Source organism: Cyprinodon variegatus, unplaced genomic scaffold, assembly GCF_000732505.1.
Source record: "Cyprinodon variegatus isolate N-32 unplaced genomic scaffold, C_variegatus-1.0 Scaffold140, whole genome shotgun sequence".
Lineage (NCBI taxonomy): Eukaryota > Metazoa > Chordata > Actinopteri > Cyprinodontiformes > Cyprinodontidae > Cyprinodon > Cyprinodon variegatus.
In genome coordinates, this window is record NW_015150593.1 from 890,356 (window position 1) to 915,052 (window position 24,697).

Sequence of the window (24,697 nt, forward strand, 5' to 3'; positions counted from 1 at the left end):
TGTTCAGCATGGGGGTGAGTAGAAAATGAAGGCTAATTATGTTTTGGGTGTACTATTCTTTTAATGTCAGGGTTCAGCCTTGTGATTAAGTGTATTTGTAGTTTCTTAGTAGTCTTTGTATTTGTAGTTGTTTTCTGTTGGTGTTTAGTTATTTAGTTCCTCTCTGTTTCCCCCCTGTGCTTGTTTCCTTTCCCTTTGGCTTCCTTCTGGTTAGTTCCATTCACACCTGCTCCATATTCAGCTCATTGACCCATCCCTTGTTCTGTTCCCCCATATATACACCACCTCTGCAGTCGCTCAGTCCTGGTTTGTTGTTTTTGTTTTGCTGCTTCGTCATCTCTGGCTTCTTATGTGAGTTTTCCCCTTTATTTTTTCTGGGGGTTTTTTTTTTTTGGTTCTTTATATTTTTTGTGCTTTGGATTTTTTATTTTTGCCTTATTTGCCTTATTAAATGTACAAGACTCACCTCTGCCTTCTGATCTCTGCATTTGGGTCATCAAAAACCTCCACTCTACCGTGACAGTTAAGTTTTCTTTAAATTTGTATATGTAGGTATGTTTCGTTTATGTATGTTTGCTCTGTGATGCAATATTTATATCAGATCGGGACATCCCCAAATCCTGTTAGTATTTAGTAATTATTGAGGAAATTGAAGCATTGTTGTCAAAACTGAGTGGTATTTGATATATTAGAATGGGATACAAAAAAATAAAACATCAAAAATGCTTCTTTTTTTCTTTGGCACTGGTCATTTTTTCCCTTTACTGTTTTGTATCATTATAGTTTGGCTATTTTGTCCTCTAGTTTTTATGGAAGAATAAAAATGCATTTTTCAACTCACACTCCAAGCACTGATTGTACTTCAATGTACCTCTTAATTGATCCCATTTCTCAATACACAATTACAGGAAACTTTAATTTTACATGACCACGATTACTCAAAACACACAACTACAAAGAAAAATAAAACCTATATGTAAGACACAGGAATTAGAAGTAGGGTTGAATTGTTAACAAAAGTTTAAAATGGGGATGAATCGGCAAACGGTTGTATCGATCTGGAACTCTTTTTTTTCTCAGACATCAGCCCTGCATAGATAGCAGGCTTTGCTCCATTAATGGAAAGCTCAGCACAGTGACAAAGGAATGGTTAATCACTTCTAAATGTCTTGCTGGAGATCTGATCTCATCTCATGTATCCCCACCTTTCAGCAAGCATCTTTCCTAATGTGCATACAGAAAGGCTCTCTTTAGTCATGTTTCTTAATGATGCAGACAAACAAATCTGAGTGTGAAACCACCAGGGCTTGTTTACAAAGAATGCCTACAGAAGCGTTAGCGTGATTCTGTGTTTTTAAGTGTATTGTTCAATTCTTTTGTTTAAATCTCTCATCTGGACTGTGATTAAATCGATGCACATTGATCCAAAGCGAGCTATATCTGCCATGCTTGTTACTAGCCGTTCACAGGGAGACAGGTAGATAAAAATACATTTGTGGAAAACTCAATACAATTTCCCTCCAGGAATCAAAACAGGACTTTAACGTCATAAAACAATATTATCACTATTAACAAAGAGATGATTAATATGAAACCTTAGAAAACATGTGGAGCTAAGTTAATATAGCAGGCGTGTGGGAATCAGTTCTATTAAAACAAAGCACCTTCGGCCCACCATGATATTTATGTGATCAAGACATAATTTAGCTCCACATTTAGCCCAGTACCCATCACGTAGGCTGCGTAATTACCTTTAATCTCCATTCATGACAAATTAATTGCTAGCCAGCTAGCTTCTGCACAGCTGCACTACTTAGGAATAGCTCTGGCTCAGTACTAGAGTGGCCGTCATGCAGTCGGAAGATTCTTTGCTGGATTGGGTCGATAAAAGACGCTGTAAAGCTCTTTGTGGAAGATAAAGGTTAAAAAGTCCTAAATAAAATACAATGTGAGATTTATATATAATACAGTGATGGTAGAGCAGAAAAATCTAATTCTTTGTTCTTTGCAAGACTTTTAGAGGGATTCAAGTCTTCAAAGATGAATTTAGAGCTTTCGCTCTTTATCTTTAGAGCAAAGGTCTTAACTGAATTTTTGTCAGACTAAACTAAGCAGTTCCATTGTATGATAGATGCATTGTTTGTTCAGGGATGTGATTTGAAGTTAGAGTTGGGTTATATGTTTTCTTTTAAGGTTGAGTGCATTGTATAAGTAATCAAATTATTCATTTTACCCATTTAAAATGTGGTTACACTGTGATCCAAAACTATGATGCATTTCAGTGGAATTTTATTCAAAAGTAAAACAAAGTTAGGAAATCAAATGCAAACTGGAAGGAAAACAAAACATAACAAAACAACATATCGATCTCAGAAATTGTTGCATGTATCTATCAGTCGGATACACAAAATAAAATCCAGTGTGATTACCTTTTTAAGTCACCTTTTTAAGATATCAGTGCATATAAATGTTTATGTTAAGGTTTTAGAGTTACAGTAGTGAAATTTAGTATACAAACAATATCCAAACTAAGAAGAAAAGCAGGGAGGTCAGACATACAGTTATTGAAGGGTTTATGGTGTGACTAGTGTCATGGTCTTGTTTCTATTGTGCTTTACTTTGCTCTATGTTTCCTAGTTTTATTGGTTTAATTTCTTTTTTGTTGTAATTACTAGATTTGTTAGTTCTCATGTTTTTCTGTTGTCCTCTGTTGCCCTCTTGTGTGTGTGTGTGTTCTCCTTTCCCCTTGGCTCCCTCGTTGTCTCCTCTCACACCTGCTCCTTGTCAGCTCGTTAGCCCTGCCTTTGTCTCTGTCAGCTATATACGCTCTCCCTCTGCTCTCACTCTTTGTTGGTTCCTTGTTGTTGCTGGTCCAGTCATTGCTGCTTTCTTCCTACCTCGTCTCTCCCTGGCTCCTCGTGATTATTTTCCCCTGATGTCTCCATGGTTCTGGTTTGTGTTAAATATTAAGTTGAATTTTGAACTCCTGCCTTTGTTAAAATGTTTCCTCTCATTAAAAACTACAAGAACTCACATCTGCCTCCCTGCCTCTGCAAACACCAACTCAAACGTGACAACTAGTTTTTAGAACAATATGCCCTAATGGAGCACTAATCTTTTATCATCTGAAAATGGAGAGAGTAAAGCAAAAATAAAATCTACCAAGAAATAGCAATCCATCTAAACTGACAAGATAGGCACGAAAGCCTTAACCAAAGAAGCATCCAAAAGGAGAGTAATTCTAAAAGAGATCCACAGCTCATGTGGCATAGTCGGTATGTTGAAAGAAAACCAAAAGAAAAAAGTTCTGTTTGTAGTTTTTGTTCAAAGGTCATGTAGATGACATGGCAAACAGATAAATTAAAACTGATCCTTTTTTGGGCTGAATTTAAAGCGTGATGTGTTGCAGAAAATGAACACCTCACTTCACACACACACAATGTTATACTGAGATGGTAGTTTCTGAATCATGTTGTTAGGATATTTTTTTCTGACGCAGGAAGAAAGCTATTAGAAATAGCAAAAGACTTGCTACTAAAGCAGAGGTCCACCTTCCAGCCGAGGCCATCTCATTCCCAGACCATTAAAAATTGATGCTTGATCAAGCCTCTCATGTACGTGCAGGTAGCATAAAAGGTTGTAGCAGGACTCGCAGAGATTTTATATGAACTTCAAACAGTAAGACTAACCAACCCATCCCATACCCTATCCCCAAACAAATACTACATCACTATACAATCCCAAAGCTACAAACTGCAAAACATACGTGTCACATGAAACAATGTGACCCCTATTGTCAATGACAATACATGACAAGAGGGGTATCACATATTGTCACTTTTTGAAGGAAAGGGACTTTGAACAATATTTGAGGGAAAAGGCTGTGTTTTGGCAAGGTAGCAACCCCAACATAGAGCCAAAGACACAACTGATGTGAAAGCAGAGAAAAATGATTTATTAACATGTCATAGTCAAAGTCCTACGTAGCCCCTAAAGGGACATGGAGGGAAAAAAAAAGGAACTTTTGCGAGATCCCGCAATACTTTTGCGAGATCCTGCAATAGTTTTGTGAGATCTCGCAAAAGTTTTTTTCCCTCCATGTCCCTTTAGGGGCTCCGTAGGATTGCATACTGACCTGGTCTATCTTCATTTGTGTAATGTCGTGTTTTGGGACTTCTATATAAATTAAGAACCTCTCCAAATCATCCTCCATGGTTGTAGCTGACACATGGGCATATTATCCTCCCATAGCAGTACACTTTGCACCTCCACTGTTGTGTGTTTGTTTTACTTCCGGTTCGCTGACATGGCAAAACGTTTTGCGAGATCTCGCAAAAAGTATTGCGGGATGTCGCAAAAGCTTATTTTTTGCAAGATCTCGCAAAAGTATTGTGGGATCTCACAAAGTTTATTTTTTCCTCCATTTCCCTTTAGGGGCTCCATAAAGTCCAGACCTAAATCTATTAGAGAATTTTTGGCAACACTAAAAGTTAACGCTTAGAGACTCTATCTATACAGTGACTTGTAGATGCAGCAAAAGATTCTATAAACAGTTCATTCTTACTGTGACATGATCTATCTCAAAAACTCTCAAATCAAAAGATCTATGTTAGTGGTAGTGATAAGTCAAATAAAAATATATATATATATAAAAAAAGGAGTATGAATACTTTAGCAAGGCCCTGTATTTTATAGCTAAAGGTTAGTGGGAAGCTGTGAGGAAAAAAAACTCAGTGTAATTTCCTCCGACACCATAGATTCAGGAGGCTGCGGTATGTGTGTGTGTTTCCTCCTGTGTAATGTCTAATCAGAAGTCCAGCAGCAGTGTACAGCCTGGAGATAAGCAGACATACAGGATGCCGTGAGATGTGATTTGAAGCTGGCAGAATTGGCTGTTTGTGGAATGGATCCATCCTCCACACAGCAGATCTGTCGTTAGACAGTGGTGTGCTTTAATAAGAATTATTTCACAGGGTGACAGCAATGAACGAAGCCCCAAACATAGTGTTGCTGTTATTAACTGGACATGCATCTATTCTATGTTGGTCCTTAAAAATAATTGGTGATCCCCCCAAAAAATAACCAAAACCTTATAGATTTTCTTTAAATTCTCTCTTCTTGCTGTTAATGGTATGAGAAAGAGCGTTCCTGAGGCTTGTCACTCTTTACATCTCATTGACTAGGAGTTGAATACTCCAGAGTGAGCAGTGGGACGTATGACACAGTATTTGTGGTGATGATTACAGCCCATTAACTTTGATGGATGTTGTTTCTTGGGGAAGACAATGGGAGATGGAACAACGGCTGCGTACCTTGTTTTCTGTCACCAACGTGTATACAGAACTATTAAGGAATTTATCTTGTCAATTTTGAGGAAGATTTCTTATTGTTATCCCCGAGTTTGATACTTAGCACTAAATGAATGTCACGTTTCAGTTTGGGTATACGTTACTTTTGAACAGCCAGAGATTATCATGTGACCCTCGTTCTATAGGACAGAAAACATCTAGTATAGGGGCATGGCAATAAGCAGATGGATCCGAGAGAATATCCCATGTTTAAGTACTGTGGACTATTGGTCATGTCATGGACCACGGACAGATGGAGAGCGGGGCACCGCCCAATCACAGACACTCTGCAGGAGAAACACAGGTAAGTGACCACGATCATCTGACAGAAGATGATTATCTGAGTTGGCCAATTAACTGGTTTAAGAGTCCAGCCCAAGAATGTCCCCAAGTGCTGCAGTCCCAGAGGACATGCTGGAAGCCCATCCTGGTCAGGGATCCAGAACAGACAGGAACAGGATCCAGATCAGGCAGGAACAGAAACAGGTGGCAGGATCCAGACTTTCAGGCATCCACAAGCTCCCAGGAGGGTTCAGAGTCTGACAGGGTCCGAAAGCGTGACCAGGTGGTCCCGCACAGGAGCAGACAGGATCAGGTGCAGATGAACAGGCTCAGTGGAAGAGGGTAGCCGAGACAGGATGTGGAACCAGAACTTGATGCAGGACTTTAAACTGGTCTCTTCCCTGGAGCCAGGCTTACTTTGATAAAAACTGAACCTCCCCACATATAGAACCAAAAACCCAGAGGACTCCGTGGGGGAGGAACAGTGGACGATCAGGAGACGAGACAAACACAAAAACCTCTTTCCACTGGCCGCCAGGATCCGGGACATGAACGATCAATCAAAATAACAGACAGGCTAACAGAAAGACAAATAATGATCTGGCACTGAATGCTCAGGCTGAACTGAATATAACCCAGAAGTAAAAGGTGAGAGGAATCAATTATAATTGAGGCAGGGAGGGAAAACAGCAGGTGAAAGAGATAACCAATTAAGGAGGAGCAAACAGGCCAGATCATTACAGGTCAAGCTAGAATTTGTTACGAAGTCTGCTGTATTAATGCTACTTGTCCATGTCTGCTTTTTATCCACATTGTGGTTCTTTGCATGTTGACCAAAGTCGAATGAGGCGACATCCACCATGTGAAGATTAAACCAACTCTTAAAGGAGAAGTCTGGTCATATTCAGAATTCAAACTTCTGAAAGTGCTTTAATTATGAAATTATTACATACTGTTCAATAAGTGATAAGTGATAAGTGTTTTTAATTAAGAGTAATTTTCATGTGAATGTGCTTTACTGGAGGCATCCATGTTTGTCAAAGAACACTACTGCCACCTACTGGTTAGTGACGTCACGGTGCGGTATCGGCTGTTGATCAAGTCCCAGTGCTGAATCTGGTGTTTGTCACAACGCGCTATTATCCATGCAATCTTGGAAAACATTCTTCTTCCAAATGTTGGCTACATATTACGGGTTTTTTCTCTGGCCAGAAGTTTGATGGCGAGTCCTCCCTCTTCAAGTTGGCAATCCAACGACCAACCCGTCCGTGGAGGATCAGGAATCGGAAAAGTGAAATAACTTTTTTTTTTTCACTTTTACCCCATTATTACAACGTGGGCATTGTCAGTTTACCTATAGCTCTGGTGAATTTCAATGGTGAAGTCCTATGGAAATCTTCAATAATTGTTGTTGATTGCAGATGTGTCTAGTAGTTCCCATGGATTTTGCTTGTAAAGCGGGGAGAATGGCGCTAGGTTTACCGCACCGTGAATTCACAGCCAGAAGATCGCAGGAGGGAGGTGTTACTATGTTTGGGCAAAAATTTGCTGCTCCCGGACTCCCTGATTATTATTTTTTTTTTCATTTTTTTACTGATTAACTCTAAATTTATTAAATCACCGCAAACGTATTAGTTTTAGGTATCGATAATGATCCATTGATCATTCCTTCCTCACCGGACTTTTCCTTTACGCTTCTTCTCTGGGATTACAGACAATTGGCTGCCAAATACAAATAATATTTGGCTGTTTACAGTTTTCTCACTGATACCTTAGAAGGAAAGTAAAAATCCCCTTTTGGGAACCCAAGCTTATACAGTTGTTACCCATGAGTAGGACACCTGGAATGAGCCACACCAGCGAGAAATCCTGAAGACATGAACTAAAACTGCACCAAAATAAAATTAAGACAATTATACTACACGAGTAGTGTACTCAAAAAGATGAGCTGACAGGTTTTCTTCCCTCTGAGTCAACATGGTGGATTCATTCAGCACAAAAAAAAGGTACATCATTATCAGGCATCACTACAATCCCAAACATTCTACAGAACTGGGTGTTTTTATAGAACTGTAAGACAGTGATGCCTGGGTGGGCATCTCAGTCAATCGTGGTAAACATTACCTGTAAGTAATCGTGCACAGGCATAAACAGGTTATGTTGCCATCACCAGACTATTTTAACAAGACCTGGCTAAGGCTGTTTGGTTAAAAAAAAAGCTCTTCCTGTCAGGACTTCATGCAAACCATTTTCCCGGCCTAAGTGGATATATGAACCTACAGTAACAACTAACACAATTCTCCTCAACATACTGTGTTAAACAGGACATTGTATGTGAATTATTTAAACTTCAACGATGTCTCAATGTATTCGTTATGAAATGATATTAACTAACATTTCAATCCACAACCTGTAGGTCAGCCTCTGCCCTGTCTATACTCAGTTGAACGTGGCACATCTGAGCATGTTATTAGAGATGCCAAAGACTGACTCTGAAGCTGCTCAGTGGGAGCAGATGCTGCAAGAAAAAAAAAAAAAAAGATTTTGAATCCGATTTTCTAATACCAGTGAGATTGATATCAAGTGAGACCGGGATGGACCACTCAGCAGGTAGTTATGAAATAAATTATTGAATGTTTTAGTGCAGCACAGATCACAGAGCGGTTCACTTGCTGAGAACTTGGCTTTATGTTTAATAAGATAAAGTTTTGGATTATTTTCATGTTAGGTTTATGTTTTATACATCATTTGCACTGTTACTTTGTTAGCCAGATTAGAGAGAGTAGATGGCCTTCCGTCACATTGTGGATGTCACTGTGTGTACGGAGGTCATCTAATCGGGAAAGCCTTAGTGTCTTTAAAAATACACAGGATATGGGCACATCTTGGAGCCGGTCTGATAGAGGAGAGCTATCTGTAACCCTGAGACATAGAGGCAAGCTGCATGAAGTTCAAGACATGGATGGTGTGTCAGTTTCTGATCTGGACAGCTTAACATCATCATGATGCAACACATAGACTCATGAGCTATAAGAAGCAGGAGATGACCTTGTTCGGGGCTCAATCTTTGCCGGACGCTCGCGGACGTTATTTTTGAGCCCACAGTTGTGCAAGCTCCAAGCATTTCCTCTGTCCTGTAACGACCTGATCTGGAATAAACTCTGTTACTTTTTTACTCCTGTTTTTATAGTCCTTTTTTTATATGATTTTACCCAGTTTGAGTTAAGAGAAGTAAATAACTTGCTCCCAGGAAAAGAACCATGAGGAAGCCCCGAGGCGCAACAGCTTTTTAGGGGACATAACTTCCTCATTTAACACTCATTTTGGGCAAGATTCTCATTCGATACTACAGGAGAACACAAATATTTATCTTGTCTTGTAATGCACTAACTGAACAATGAGTATAACGATATCTCTCTATCATGTTTTTAAAAAAGTTGGACATCCTCCAGCTGAATGTGCCATCCTGAAGAAGAAAGGGCTGAAGCCATCTTTGTTGTGACTGTGGCTGGCCTAGTAGCATGTTGACTCTATGCAATCTAAACGACCCCTCCTTATTTGCATAATGAGGCAGAAACGCATACAGAAATGGCAAAAGGACAGGCATAAATAAATAGTGTTGAAGAACAAAACAAAAAAAAAGAAAAAAAAAACAAAAAAAAATCAAACAGAAACACAGAAAAAAATACATATGGACAACAATTAATTAATAAAGCTTTAATTTCTGCTAACATTTATTGTATGTATTTCTTTGCCTATTATATTGTATGACCATTTATTATTAATTACGGTAAATGGCAGGCTGCTCAGTGTAACAGTGGGTAGCACTGCTGCCTTGTAGCAAGAAGATTCCAGGTTTGATTCTGCATGGAGTTTGCATGTTCTCCCTGTGCATGCAAGGGTTCTCTCCGGGTACTCCGGCTTCCTGCCACATTCCAAAAGCATGACTATTGGGTTAATTGGCTTCTCTAAATTCACCTTAGCTGTGGGTGTTGCCCTGCGATGGACTAGCGACGTGTCCAGGGTGTACACATCTTGCCCATTGACTGCTGGAGTCGCACCAGCACCCCTCGCGACCCTGCTTGGGATAAGTGTGACGGAAAATGGCTGGATGGATGGTAAATGGCCATGCTACTGTTGCCCATTATATCAGAACTGGTCTTCCATACATTACACAGACTAAGGGATCCATGAGCACTCCAAAAACCAAGGAGTCATCTTTCCATTTTAAACATGTTCTCTATAATTTATTTGTATGCCTGGACAGTCCTTATTAGCTTAGGCATGTCTGTCATTGTTTGACTGACATGCTGCTAAATTATTTAACTGTGTTAAAAATGCATAAAAACTAAAACAGCTCTTTTTTTAATTATATCAAATCCTAGCCGATAGCATAAATATATTTGTCAACTATTCTTTTTATTGGTATTTTATTAGAATCATGTATCAGTCTTTGTACTCTAAAGTTTGACTAATTACTTCTTTGCAGTAATCAAAGCTCGTTTGCTGGTTCAAAAAGGTTTAAACTGCAAACTAAACCTTCTGAACCTTATGCAACCTTTGACCAGAGCAAATATACATCATGGTCAGAGAAACTGAGATTAAAAATGTAAATTTGGCTGAATAATGCATGTAGCTGCTGTTTTGCTGCGTAAAGTAAAGGTCACTTCAATTGGAATTTTAAGTTTGTCCATCATCATGACAAAATGGGAGATGGGGTCTGCACAACATAATGTGATGTAATTTACAGCAACACTATTAATACCACTGAAGCACAGATCCCAGTCCATTTGGAAGCTAGTGTGCATTATTTAGAAGCTGCAACAATCTGCAAGCATTTCAAACCCCCACATCAGTTTTTACTGAAGAAATTCAAAACTTGTTTTATTTTTTTATTTTGTTTTAGCTATTCCTTTTATATATTTATTTTAAATGTTCTTAAGAAGATCGGTTCTTTGGTAATAATTTCTCATGTTTATAAAAGTATGTAGAGAGGCGGGGTGGGAAAGCCGACATTGATCTGCTGATGAAACAACCTTAGAATCAAACCAGCGGGTGATCAACTTCAACACCAACTCTACCCATCTGAAAAACTCTCACAAAGAGAAAAGACAATTAGGAGAAATTATTGATACAATGACTTTGTCTTTGGCGCACAGACCTTGGCAGGAAACATAGCACTAATTTTGATAGATATGCATGAACAGGAGCAAAGAATGGGGCTGTTCCCCCCAGGCCTGAAACTGGTGGTGGAGTGGAGATGGATGAAGTTTGTCAGTCTGTAGGCTGCTGATTGGCGAGACGGTCTGCTGAGCTTTATGGGGAGATCCAGTGGACTGCGTGAGCTGATACTAGAGCTTCATTTAGGGACCTGGAAGATAAAAGTCCAGTTGGATAGCACAGGTTGTGAGAACCTAGCCTCGTGAGACCATCCTGATCTCGCAAGCTTTCAAGGTTTCACTCGCAGATCAGTCTGGAGACTCTCCGTTAAAGAAAATTTGGAGCCGTTCACCAAACGAACGTCCAATCAGCGTTGGCTTTGAGGCGGGTTGAGGTGTGACGCAACGAGAAGCGTGACAGTTCAGTCTGAAGATCAAGGCGGCTTCAGCTGATGAAACTAGCGTTAGCGTGGCTATCGAGCAAGTTTTATCGGAATTACAGAGTATTTCTTCACTGAAAGAAGAGCAAAACACTGCTCTGGAGGCTTTTCTCAGAAGAAAAGATGTTTTTGCTCTTCTCCCGACTGGTTTCGGCAAGAGTTTGATCTATCAATTGGCTCCTCTTGTCGCTCTGTTACATCATATGCTTCGTCGATCTGATTGGTTTATTTGGCCCGTCTATCACCAACATAGGCCAATCAGCAAACCAGTATTTTCGCCCCTTCCCAAAATTACTTCAACAGAAGGTTTCCAGATGGATATGCGGAGCAAATCAATCTGGCGGAGCCAGGTTAGAGAGAACCTGTCCATGAGGAGCAAGCATAAGGCGTCAGTGGAGAGGAAAAACTCCCCGTTGGGAAGAAACCTCTGGCAGAACCAGGCACCACATGGCGGTCTTCTGGCGGATTGGTTAAGATGAGAAAGGGAACGCAGTAAGAGTCTGGGAGGAATGACACTCTAATAAAGCTTTAGCTACGAAGGTGGAGGAGGGGCTGAAGGTGGGTTGAAACGAGGTCATCTGAATGAAGTAACAGCACATCCGCCGCCTGAGCACAGAGCAGACAGGTGCGTATCGGAGGCCTTTTAAGATGAACTTTGGATGCCGATTGGCTTCTGTGGAGGTGTGGTTCAAAGCTGATTGGATGTGTCGCAGGTGGATGTAGGAAAAACAATGAGTTTCTTCAGTTGAACTTCCGCCTAGGCTCTATTTGTTCACACAGGATGCTGACACACAACATGGATTCATAAGACCCAATTTGAGAAGGAACGTTTACTCATTAGGAACTCAGCCGACTCAGATTTTTGCACAAAAGAGGGGATAAGGTTTATATCTTCTTTAATTATGAAAATAATTTACCTTTAGTTTTATCACAACAATTTTCTTTTCTGAAAAGTCTAGATTTAACACAAGAAAAACTAGAGGAACCTTTTCCTGTTTATCTTCAGGTACTCTTATTTTCCCTTGAATACCCTGTAGAATCCAGAATCCCACCAAATTAACAAAGCAGAACCTTTTAGTATTAGATCTTGAAGTACCATGAACTAAACTGGGGTGTCTGGGTTTGTGGTGGGAGCTTGCCTAACGTTTATAACTAGTAAATGTTTCCAGTATTGTCAACTTCCTGTTTAAGCTCCTTTACAGTTTATGTAACAGGTCCTGTTCACATATAAATTATATGACAGAAGTGATCCCTTTTGCTCTCTACTAACGCAATCTTTAACCTTTAAATACAAAGTCATTTGCAACAGATAGCCTCGCAAGTTGCTTCTGGAGACTGCATCCTCATTCCTTTCCACTGTGGTCACAAGAGTAAGCAGTACTACTCCTAAGCTAAGGACTTGCTGCAATCAACCACCCACTGTCTCCACATGCTTACTTACTAGGAGAGATTGCTGCAAGGTGACGTCTCCTGCCAAATATCTGAGTTGTTTTGGATGGATAGAATTTTAGAAATGGGCATTATCAACTGAATTAACCGAATTTCACAAAAATAAAATGTACAAAATTAAAAAAATATCTCTGGACTCTGCAGTGGGCTGAGATCTTCAATCCAGATGTCAGGACTCCAGTCTGTGTTTGTCTTTTGGTGTTGTTCTCCCTTCCACCAGCAGGGGGCGCCTGGTTCTGGTCCGCCTCCTCACACACCTGATGATGGTTGCCTCGTTAGCGGACTGCTCTTAAGCTGCTGATTGCCACTACCTCGACGGCAGAGTGTTTGCCAGTTTTGGATACTCTAGCCAAGCTGAGTTTTTTGCTGAGTAAGACTGAGTTCTTGTTCTACCTGAGTCTTAACTTCGTTTTTGTCTTTGCCTCTCGGCAGGAAGTCTTCCTGCAAACGGGATCTTTTCGGACCTTCTCTCCCTGAAGGAATCAACTGAGCCTCAAACCGAGCTGGGGATTCAAACAGGAGGTTTGGATCCTTCTTCCTTGAAGAGGACGTTGAGTTAACTCTCTGAGCAAGGGAATCATCTCCATTATGACCCATTCAAGTACCGCAGGAAATCTGAGTGGCAGTCAGTTTCTCCATTCACCAACAACCACCCGAGTTCTGGGTAAACCCTGTTCCGCCCTCCATCGAATCAGTATAACACTGGAAAACAGCACACAGATTGGAGTCAAACATCCTACAACTTCTCTGGAAACGTGAGTCAACCACTAGAGCCTGTTCTCCATATCCACGATTGAAATTTCCCACTGAGCCTGAAATAATCGTTTGTCTTCCCTTCACCTTCCAGTTCCGGTCAAGCTGAGTTCTGAGCAACTCTGCACCGAGCCTTAACTCTTCAATAAACCTCTTAAACTTTTCATCTGTGTCTCTCTGAATTCGTTTCACTGCATGTGGGTCCGAGCTTTAGATAAAGTCATGACACCAGATCACTCAAACTGAACCAGCAACAGTTAACGGTTTGATTGAGGATTTAGCATTGATAGAACACACAAGAAACAAATAAAGATTTTAGAAAGTTAAATTCTGGGTTAGAAGCATTTGAGTTTACACTTTAAATGTGTGTTTATAAATGTTGATGCTTCAGAGCAGTCTAGTTATTGTTCAGGTATCATTCATGTCTGTCTGGCATTATTTCAAAGGACTGGAAGTAAAAAAATAAATACAAAAGTAAAAGAAGGAATTCATACTTGAATTATGAGGCACAAAAACACAATCCTTAACCACCAGCAAAAAAAAACAAATAGTCAATAAGCCTTCTGTGGTTGTAATAAGGGGTGCAGATAATTTTTGCAGTTTCCAAGTCTGTTCTTCAGAGTAATTAACTTCTGCAAATAATTTACAATCAAACCTTTTACTTTTGTTATGCAGTTTTTTTTGTCTAGGCCAAGACAGAAAGACAGAGCAGCTTTATTATTCTCAAATGCAACGTTAACAAAGCAGAAGCAAAGTCTTCTCCTAGCTGTTTCTACAGTAACCTGGAGGCAGATACAATAGTTTATGTCGTGGAGATACTAAATTATGCTGAAATTCTGTCAAGAAATAGACACTGCTCAGCACAGCCTTTCACCTGTCGTTATATCACTAAATTTACTGTATGTGCATAATAAAAATAGATCCATTTTGTTTAGCTATGATTTATTACTTGGTTTCTATTACTGCAAAGTGCTGATTTATCTCTGCAGTAATATTGATGAAGCAATGCCATTTTTATGTTCATTAAATTGAACAATGTTCTTACAAGAAATATCCAAACAGAAAAGAAATATATATAAAAATATGTTTATGTTTTATGGTTATTTCATGTTACAGATCTATTGTACTTTGATCTGCAGATAGCAAAAATGTACAAAGTCAACGACCCTTAAAATGTACTTGTAATCCTATTGCAGTTTGCGTTCAGTTGCAAAATAACACTGGAATAAAGGCTAAAGATTCATTTAAGTGCAGCCATCAAAAAGCTCAATACTTATCATATACGTAGAGTAGTTATTTTTTCTGTTTTTTTTCTAATAGGCTAATATATTTAAAGAGGTAATTTCTATTAGTTTTGACTAGTGTGGCTTGAATCTATCTCCGTCAAGCCAGGCGCGGTTGTTTTGAGCTTAGCAGACAGGCGAACGCAACGAATCACCATGTCTACTGCGGTAAATGAATATTTTCTTCCAGTTTTCGAGTTTGAAAATTCTCGCTGGTTCCGCCATGATAACTGCACAAATATCGCCACTGCGCTAGCGACAAGCATGCCTTTCACTGGGGGTGTGTCCCCAGGCTCACACCGACTCCGGTCTTACCGTTGCGGTGCGGTGGGTGCGGCGCCGCAGTGATTCCAAGTCATTAAAAAGACGTAAACCTCTCTCACCGGCTGCTGAGCTGTCCGGCTGCGGTAACCGAGACACTGCAGCGCTGCAGAAAATTCCGCAAGAAAGCTATCCTTGCGGCGTGCCGGAGCCCTCCGCAACAAGCTCTCGCAAATATCCTTATTTGGGCCGTGTTATCGCGTGAAGTTACGTGAACTCAAGTGAACTTCTGTTAAATCTCCGGACCTGTTGCCGGAGCCGCAGAGCCACACCGCACCGTAGTCAAAAGGGCGGTGTGAAAGGGGGTGTGCGGGAGTTGCGGTCTCCGTCGGCTCGGTAACCGCACCGGAGCCAGTGTGAGCAAGGGGTGTAGCAGTTCTCGCCACAAAGCAAGACCGACTCTCGCGAGACTTCTGAGCCTGTGGGTGCGGGCCGAGGGCTCCTGCAATTGCAAGTACGGTATTTCCCCTACAGACCACCAGGGCGGCCGAGAAAACCTTTGTTCGACCTGAAATGACTCATTTAATCATCCAAAACGTTATGGAACACATTAATTAACTGAAAAATGTTGCTTAGTATGCCTTTAAGGTGAATGCTAAACTGAATGCTTTCGATGCAGAGGAGCAGGGGCTCTAATCAAAGCTTCCTCTACATGATACACCAACTCATCCTAATGGTGTGTTCATAACAAAAGCATTCTGGGCCAGGTCAAGTACAGTAATCTACATGCAAATTCTATGGTAGACAGTGTCAAACAGTGTCCAAAGGACCTGCATCATGTCCCAGTGTCATGGCTTCCGATGCTGGAGTTCTCAAAGTTGAACTTTCGCAGAGCATCAACTAATCAGAAAAACTGGTCCAGGAGAGAGACTAAATGCAAGCTTCTGCCGCTACAAACAATAACTGATAAGAATCCTAATGAACTGACTGCACAGAGGACCTTTTTTAGGAGCCAAGACTTTCTCTAGATTGCATCAAAAGAACAGAGTAGCTCAATGGCTGGAGTGGCAAGAATCCAGAGTGTCTGAGCTCAAATACACATTTAATATTTTAAGTTAAAATGCATTCGTTGAGCACGTAGCATAAGACTGAGGCCAGCCATCCTCAGAAAGAAACTCCGAATCTGAGGCTTGACAATAAGTCGGAAACTTCTTTCTAACACCCATGAGCTAGCTTTTCCAGGCAGGTGGCAGCAAACTCCCACTCAGCTTCCTACAATGTGCATTATGCAAGACAAATAACAAATTTGTGTTATGTGCCTTTCCACTTTCCCTCCAAACTCTGCGGCCATATAAAATACCAAATTAATTTTCATCTGTAAAGACAAAACTTTTGAGAAACAGTTCAATCTCTTTTCTCCTTAGTGCAGTAAGACAGAGCTGTAGCAGAGTCCTGGATGTATCCGCATGCTGGCTTTTTCCTACTGATTCCAGATGCACTTTTTTCTTTCCTTTCAACTTTTCATTATAATCCTTGGGCACAGCACTCTGAAAAGCTTCCTTATTCAGCGGTACGTTTTGGTTTTAGTGGCTCTCCCTCCTTTTAACAAATCGACTGCAGAACAACTGTCACGTAAGCAGTCCTCCCCATAACTACGTAGGTTTTAAAAGGGCCATAGTACAAGATTCCTATACTAAAAGACTTTTTAATTGGTCTTTAATTAAATTTTTTGGAGAAACTGAATATTACACCTCTATAATATATCATGAATAAAAACACTTGAATTATACCTCTCTGTGCCTAATTAATCTATACACTATGTGTTTAATTTGCAGTATTCATGTTCAAAGTAAGACATAGCCTATTGCCTGGGAATATCCAAAAGATGTTCTCTAAAAGGAGGGTACGATTTAAGGGGAAGGGGAAATTTTAAGACTAATAGATGTAGAACAACAAGAAAAAGATTTTGTTTATCAATTTGCGGAGTTAAATTGTGGAACAAACTAAATGAGAACCTAAAGCAATGCCCAAACATATTCCGTTTCAAAAAAATTTACAAAAAGATTATTTTCAAAAGGTATAGAGAAGCATTGTAGAAAGTTTTGTTTGTTTTTTTGTTTTGCTAATTTGTATATATGCATGACGGTATATGTGTATACATATTTATGTATTGATATGTGTGGGTAGGTATGTATTTATATGGATATATATAGCAAAATAATTATAAATATTGTAAATTAAAGAAATACAAGAATTAAAGGGGTAGGAGTACATAAGTTTTACTTCTTCCTACTCCTTTTCGCACATGTAATAGAGGTATATTAATTTAGGAAAGAAGGGTACCTTGTTTGTAGTTTTTTTCTCCAATGTTTTTAAAGGTACACTATGCAACCGGTGTTGATTTTCCAGCGAGGCTCCCCCCAGAGGGCGAAAGTAAAAGTGCACTGTCGTAAATATGCACAGCTGTTCTCCTGGTTTCTCCGTCAAGCCAGGCGCGGTTGTTTTGAGCTTAGTAGACAGGTGAACGCAACGAATGACTAATGCTGCGTTCACACCGCAGCTGGCGCGACAGAAGCAGCGAGTTTACATGCAACGTAACGTCAAGGCGCAGCAAAAGGTCCCGCGGCGCGTTTTGAGCAGCAGGCGCAGCACGTCTGAGCAGCTGAAGCAGCGCATCGGGCGCGTTTAAGCATCTGACGCTGGGAGAGAGACACAGCGCTGATGATCACTCCTCTTAAACAGTTTATTGACGCCTAAATTAACTTAAAATGCAGAAATCTGCCGGCAGAATATGCAGTTTGGATTATTTAGATGAAAAACACCTACCAGCTGCCGCGGTGAACCGCGAGGAGGCGACCCGGCCAGAGGCTGCTGATGAAGGGATTCCTACTGTCGGCGCACCGCTGGTATGTGGGGGTCTGAGCGGCTCCGACAGAAAAAATATTGAAGGCAGGATAATAATCTGAATGAACTGACGGCACTGATTACGTTTTCAGGTGTATTTTCTCACTTAAAAACATATTAAAACTACTTTATTCCCACTGATCACAGCAAATATAGCTGCAAGGCAGAGAAAGGATAGTGAAGCTCCGCCCAACGCGCGTCAGACACACTTTTGCACCACGCAGCCAGAGCAGCAAAGCTGCTTCAGCCGCGCGTCAGAACTAACTGGTACAAGCAGTAAAAATGAAGCAGCAGACGCGATTTTGCTGCTTTTGCTGTGTGAACGTAGCATAACTGCACAAAGATCGCCACTGTGCTAGCAACGAGAATGCTTTTAACTGGGGGCGTGTAGCAGTTCTCGCCGTAAAGCAAGACTGACTCTCACGAGACTTCTGAGCCTGTGGGTGCGGGTCGGTGCTCCTGCAATTGCAAGTGCGGTATTTCCCCCACAGACCACCAGGGCGGCCGAGAATACCTTTGTTCAACCTGAAATGAATCATTTAATCATCCATAACGTTATGGAACACATTAATTAACTGAAAAATGTTGCATAGTGTGCCTTTAAACATTGTTTTATTGTTTTGTTTTTTTCGTTTTTCTCTTGCATGTTCGAAATAAAGAATTAAAAAAAATAATAATTTTTTTTTTAATCACTATCATAAATGACATTTTTAGGATACTCATATTTATTTAAATGTATCGCTACATTACCTTAAAAGAATCCTGCGGTTGCATAAGAGAGAGCAGTGAGAGGGATTAAGGAGGCAAAGTTAAAACTCCTTGTGATTTATCAATACTCAAGGAATCCATCTGGGGAGAAAAAGAGAAAAGTAGCCCAGAGCAGATGTCCTGTTTCGTTTCAGTTTGACCAAATGGCCTACATTAGGTGATATATTTTGCTATTTATAGAAGTTGGGCCAGGCAGGAAACAGCTGCCATGCGTCAGGGTGACAGCCTGACATCCCTCATCTCAGCAGGACCTCCCTGCAAGGCAGACAAGTGGAAACTCTTTATACCTAAACTGAAATGGGACATGGCCTTTTATCACTAACACCACATACAGAAAACTAATGATATATGGAACCTGTGGCAAAGACTCAACAATGAAACTGGGTTAACAGGGGCTTGTATGGCCATCTTCATTCAGAGTCCAAACTTTTACATGTCTGGAGGCCTTTTTTTCTCTATATATATATATATGTATACAAAAGCGTCTCATTGTGATCAGGAGAGGCCTATTAGTGATGCAAACCTGCAAACAATTTAACAGCAAATTAAGCCAAGAGAAAAGTTAAGTGGGACTTAAGTTTACAAAAGGGTTGAATCAATATTTATGACTCTGCTTGTGTTCAGGTAGAATGAATTGCTGTAAACAAAGTTTTAGTTAATGAAGTTGACATTATCGTTCCCTATGAAATTGATGACAAACTCTGCGCCGTGTTCGCCTCTACAACATGAAAGTTTATATTGATTTCAACACTTACAGAAGACGCCAGACAGCAATTAGGTGACCGTTACAGAGTGAACTTCATCTGCAACGATGATCCATTAGGGTGAAGCGTCTGAGAGAAACGTTTAAGGGTTCTCATGAATGTTTTTTTTATTTTTTATATTGTATCTGCTTTGTTCACACAGTAGACTGATGATTGCTGTTCGCCGTAATCTCCAAACCTCAGCTGATCACAGATGTTGCTGCGTTGGCTGAGGGCTGTTTTTGATAAAGAGACAAATGTCAAGGGAAGTGATATTCACACTACAAAAGCTGGCAGTGTTTCAAGAGATTGTGTTTGCCATGCTGCCCCATGCGCCTGAGAGACATAATCGGTGCATACAGCAGTGAAAAATAAAAGAGAGAGATAGAAAAACATTATGGAGGAGGTTACATTCTAAGTATTCAAATCAATGAAAGCTTTTATTCTTACAAAAATTGGATACATTTCTATTCGTTTAACTAATAAATCTTTATCCAAAGAAAAATCTGTTTAGTTACTCTTAAAAGGTGCCAGATTTGTAAGATATATGAATAAGTGAGGTGAGGATGTGGGTTGCTAAACAGATTTTAGTGGAGGCAGTGTGATAGTGTGGAGCAGTATCACTCTCTGTCGAAAAAAACAAAGCTTATTACCATTGAAGACAAGGTGAATACAGAAGGATATCGAGATGAGATTCTGGAGCCTGTGGCTGTCCCATATCTCCTCACGTGGAAATTGAACTCTACTCTAAGATTTTAATGAGGGTCTCCATCAGAGTGATCTTTTACCAGAAACTCCCTCCAGAATTTGGATGGATTCCAGGATGGAACATCCTGTCCACAGTTCTATCCCAGACGCCACTGAATACGCTGCAAAAACCATCCAGAAATAATAAAAAAGGCATAAATTAAGTGTATTTACCCTTAATTTAAGTAGGTAAATAAGATGATCTGCCAATGAAATCAATATTTTTACTCTTAAAATAAGATTATCAGATAATATGCGTTTGAAATAAGATACAAAAATTGTTTATTTTAAATTAAAAATGTCTTATTCCATTGGCAAATGTCTCACTTACCTCCTCAATTCAAGAAAAAATCAGAATCAGAAATACTTTAATAATCCCAGAGGGAAATTACTTTTGTTACACGCTCCAGTTACAGTTTTATATAATATATACACACATCCAACTATACAATATAATAAAGATAAAAAATAAGAATAAAAAGAGATAAAATATATACACATATAGCTCTTCTGTATATATATCTGTACGTATATCTATGCATATGTAAAAACTAAATCCAAGTAAAGTGATAAACTCAAGTAAAGTGATAAATCCAAGTAAAGTGATCAATCCAAGTAAAGTGATCAATCCAAGTAAAGTGATCAATCCAAGTAAAGTGATCAATCCAAGTAAAGTGATGGGTGGCCTGCAAAAAAAAAAAATGCACTTATTTTAAGAAAAAAATGGCTAAATTTGCATTTTTTGTGTATTTTCTTTTGTGTATACCTGTGGGATCAGCTTTCAGCCTGCTGTTTCCCAGAGTGAAAAACACAAACCCATTGTCTGACTAAAGAACGGGTAGCTATCCCACATCAGTGTATGACCATGAGATGGAGGAAGTCACAGCATCTGTGCAGGTTTTATCCTGCAGAGCAAATGTTTGTCAAATAAAGAAATTGCTAAGTTGCAGATTTGTAGTGCTTCTTGGATCTTTGAATGACAAATCCAGTAAATGACAACAAGCGCTAGAGAGGATTTGACAAGTTTCATGAGTGAAAGCCAGCTATTCATCACTTCAGCTCAGCCCAAAGTTGCATTCTCCAAATGGGGATTTATTTAAAAGGGAAATAATGAGGCTTTCTCGATTAGTTATATTTACTGCCATCAAAATTGTTATAAAAAAAGAAGAATTAACCACGGTTTGCCTATTGGGCAGCATTTAGTCTTTTACTGTTGCATTTTTTAAGGCAGGAGCATTCAAAAATCAGGATCTTTAACACCTTCCTCTTTATAAAATCTTTTTAGATCATCTACGGTTCTTTGTTATGATCTCCTCTGGTCTAAGTGCAAAGTGTCTTTTCCAGTAGGGTTTACATAACTTAACATTTTAACATTGATATTTAATGGAAGAAAATACATTTCCCTTTCATTCTTTATAAATACAGTTTCTAAGAGTTGTTAGAAAAACGTGTCAATTCAATTATACCTTCTTAATCCTAAAGGGAAATTCAGTTTCGGTACAGCCCGTCCAAGGGGGAACACAGTTTCTGAGGCTTTGCTGCCATGAGAGGCGCGGCCCTTTTTTTAAGATAAGCTCAGGAGATCTTAAGTTTTCTCACAGTCTGTAGAAGGAATAAGTTTGGCTTTTCTCTAGCCTTAAATGTCTAATTAGTAGTCTGGCAGTTGCACAGAAGAACATTGTAAGAGATAAATGAGACAGTTCTTTTCTAACATGAATAGCGTTTGGTTGTTATTGTTTTTTTTTCTTTACCTACTGGAAAAAGGAAACCAAATTATAGTTTGTTTTTTCAAATATTTAAAAATGTTATTTTGTTTTTTTTTTGTTGCATTTAATTCTTACATCTTTCGCCACATGATAAAATTAAAAAATATCTATTTATATTTCAAAAAAATTCTTAAATTAGCTTTAAGACATTGGCCGTTTCTTAATTCACACGAGTATGAACTCATGTTCTCACCACTTAATACCAGCCACTTCACACTCTGTTGCAAACTAACCCAAAGCGTGCTGTAGCTCTTTGCAAGAGGGAGCCAGGGATCTGCAAACCAAGCAGGGACGAAATCTACTGGACCCTAAAAGAAGCCCCCCTCCAAGCACTGGCTGCACTTAGAAATTCTTTGCATAAAGGTTCAACATATTCTCATTATCTGTTCGTATGAAATCGTACGAAAAGTTATGCACAGTATTTTGAATGTTTTTGATGTTTTTCCTCAAAAAAACAGATCAGTGCGCAGGCAGACAGACGAAAAAGGCAGATCCGCGGACGGACATAAAAATGGGAAAAACAGTGCAATAATTACTTCTTCATGTCTCTAACTAGGCTGCTTGCTGTTTTTTATCTTAGGGTCAGGGTTAGGGTTAATTGTATGTTAAATTCGATGTTATTGAATGGTGTGTAATATGCGCATGCGCAAGGATATCTTATCTCGAGGCAACACGTAAAAATACGACGAAATACCACGAAAAAAACGTCAAAAACGTACGAAATTACGATGCATAACTTTTCGTACGAATTCATACGAACTGATAATGAGAATACACTGAAACGTTATGAATAGAACCAGGTATAGAAAGAAGCCATGGCATAGTCCTACATGCACCAGGAACAGGTCTGACATAATGCCAACAATACGGACAAAACTCCTGCTCCACTTGTACAGAGACTGGATGGCCCCTAGTAAAGGGCCCCCACAGGGCACGACAAGGGACACAGTCAAATACCTTCTTCAGGGGCATTAAACACATGTGGACTGGATGGGTAAACTCACAAGCACCCTCAAGAACCCTGCAGAAAGTGTAGAGCTGTAACAGTGTTTCATGGCAGGGAGACGGCCATCTTGCTGTATATTCTATTGGATTCCTCTGTGTCATTCTCTTATACTTACATGCAGTTTGTTGCTTTCATTCAGCCCCCCCAAAGCCATGACACCATAGCTGGAAGATGTGTTGAGTCTGTACAGTAATTTTCTTTTAGTGATATGACCTTTTTATCATTAGGAGCTGTGTGCTGTAGCTTGTATTGTGTCTTTTCCACTAGGTAACATCATATATAACCTTGTTTGCTGTGTTTCAGACATCCCTGTTAGAGGTACAACAGTGATACAGGTGATCAAAAAGCTTCTTATTAAAGAAAGAATAAACAAATTGTTTTTAATACAGGAGAATCAGCTGTGTACTAATAAGCAGAACTTGCAGTCAAACAGCAGGCCAATTTCTTACAACTATATTTAGATAAAAAGAGCTCAAACCATCAGTTTCACATATTAGTAAATTTTATAAATGAAACATTAAAAAAATTGTGGAAAAACTTGCAGGAAAACCTTATTTGAATAGCAGTGCTTTTACTCATCTTAATCTCAGGGTTGAGATTAACTTCTTGCATGTACGTGTGCAGCAAAGCTGCCCTTTGAAGTACTAAAGTAGACAAGGGAGCTCAGAAAGTGCAGTTTAATGATCACTAGTTCGAGGTGATGAAGTGACATCTAAAAATAAAAGAGCAACTGTTTCCCCATCATCCAGCACACATTATGTGCCCTTGTGGGGGTAGTGATCATGAGGGCATCGCAGGCATTAAAAACATTACAGCTCGACATGAAAACGAACCCAGCTTGAGCTTTGTGTGTTGATTAGCGTGAAACAAAAGCAACAAGTGCACAACCTCAGGAACTATTTGTAGCCACTAATTACGCTACTGATGGTATAGCACAAATCTGAGCATAATTGTTTAAACAAGAAAGTGGTAATGGCTATTTTTCTCCATGGAAACCTTTAGAAGCTGCGGTGGTTATGAAAAGGGTTTATAAAGGTCACACAATGAACAATAAAAAGTCTTTAAAACTAAGATGATATGTGGATGGAGTATTCCCACCATCTTGGTATGAAATTATTGCATTTCCACCTAGCCTCATGGATATAAGTATTTTCAAATGTGATAGAACACATAAGAAGGGCTAGGTCAATTCTGGAAGTAGGTAGGGACTGGTTGTCTAGTGGGTAGGGCATAGAGCTTGGAATCTTGAGGTTGTGAGTTCGGAACCCACTACCACAGACCGCCACTCTGGCTCCCTGAGCAAAGACCCTAAATCCTACACTGCTCCCTGGGTGCTGCAAATGACAGCCCACTAAAATCCAGAGAGTAAATTTAATTGTGCTGTACTTGTGGCAGTTTAATGACAGTAAAAAACGCTGGGGAAAAAAACAAAAAACTTTGTTTTTTATAGCTTTGCTGCTTGATGCAAAGAGACACCATATAAATACTAGCATAGGAGGATCATTTTTTCATGAGTTTAATAGTCATGATACAAGTCAGAAATGTTTCTTAGAGGTTTTTGATCTAAATGTACATTATACTATGTCAAAGTTACCACATATTTCTTGAATGCACAATCATGACACCTGTGTCCTGTTCAACTTCCTCCTGTATGTGTCATGATCGCGGCCTTGATAGCTGACATTGCTCACTCAGCTCACCTGCCTAACCCCCCCCGGTTACTAATTATCATTCGTTTTATCCACCTGCTCCTGCTGCTTTATATTTGGCTCAGCCCAGCTATCAGGG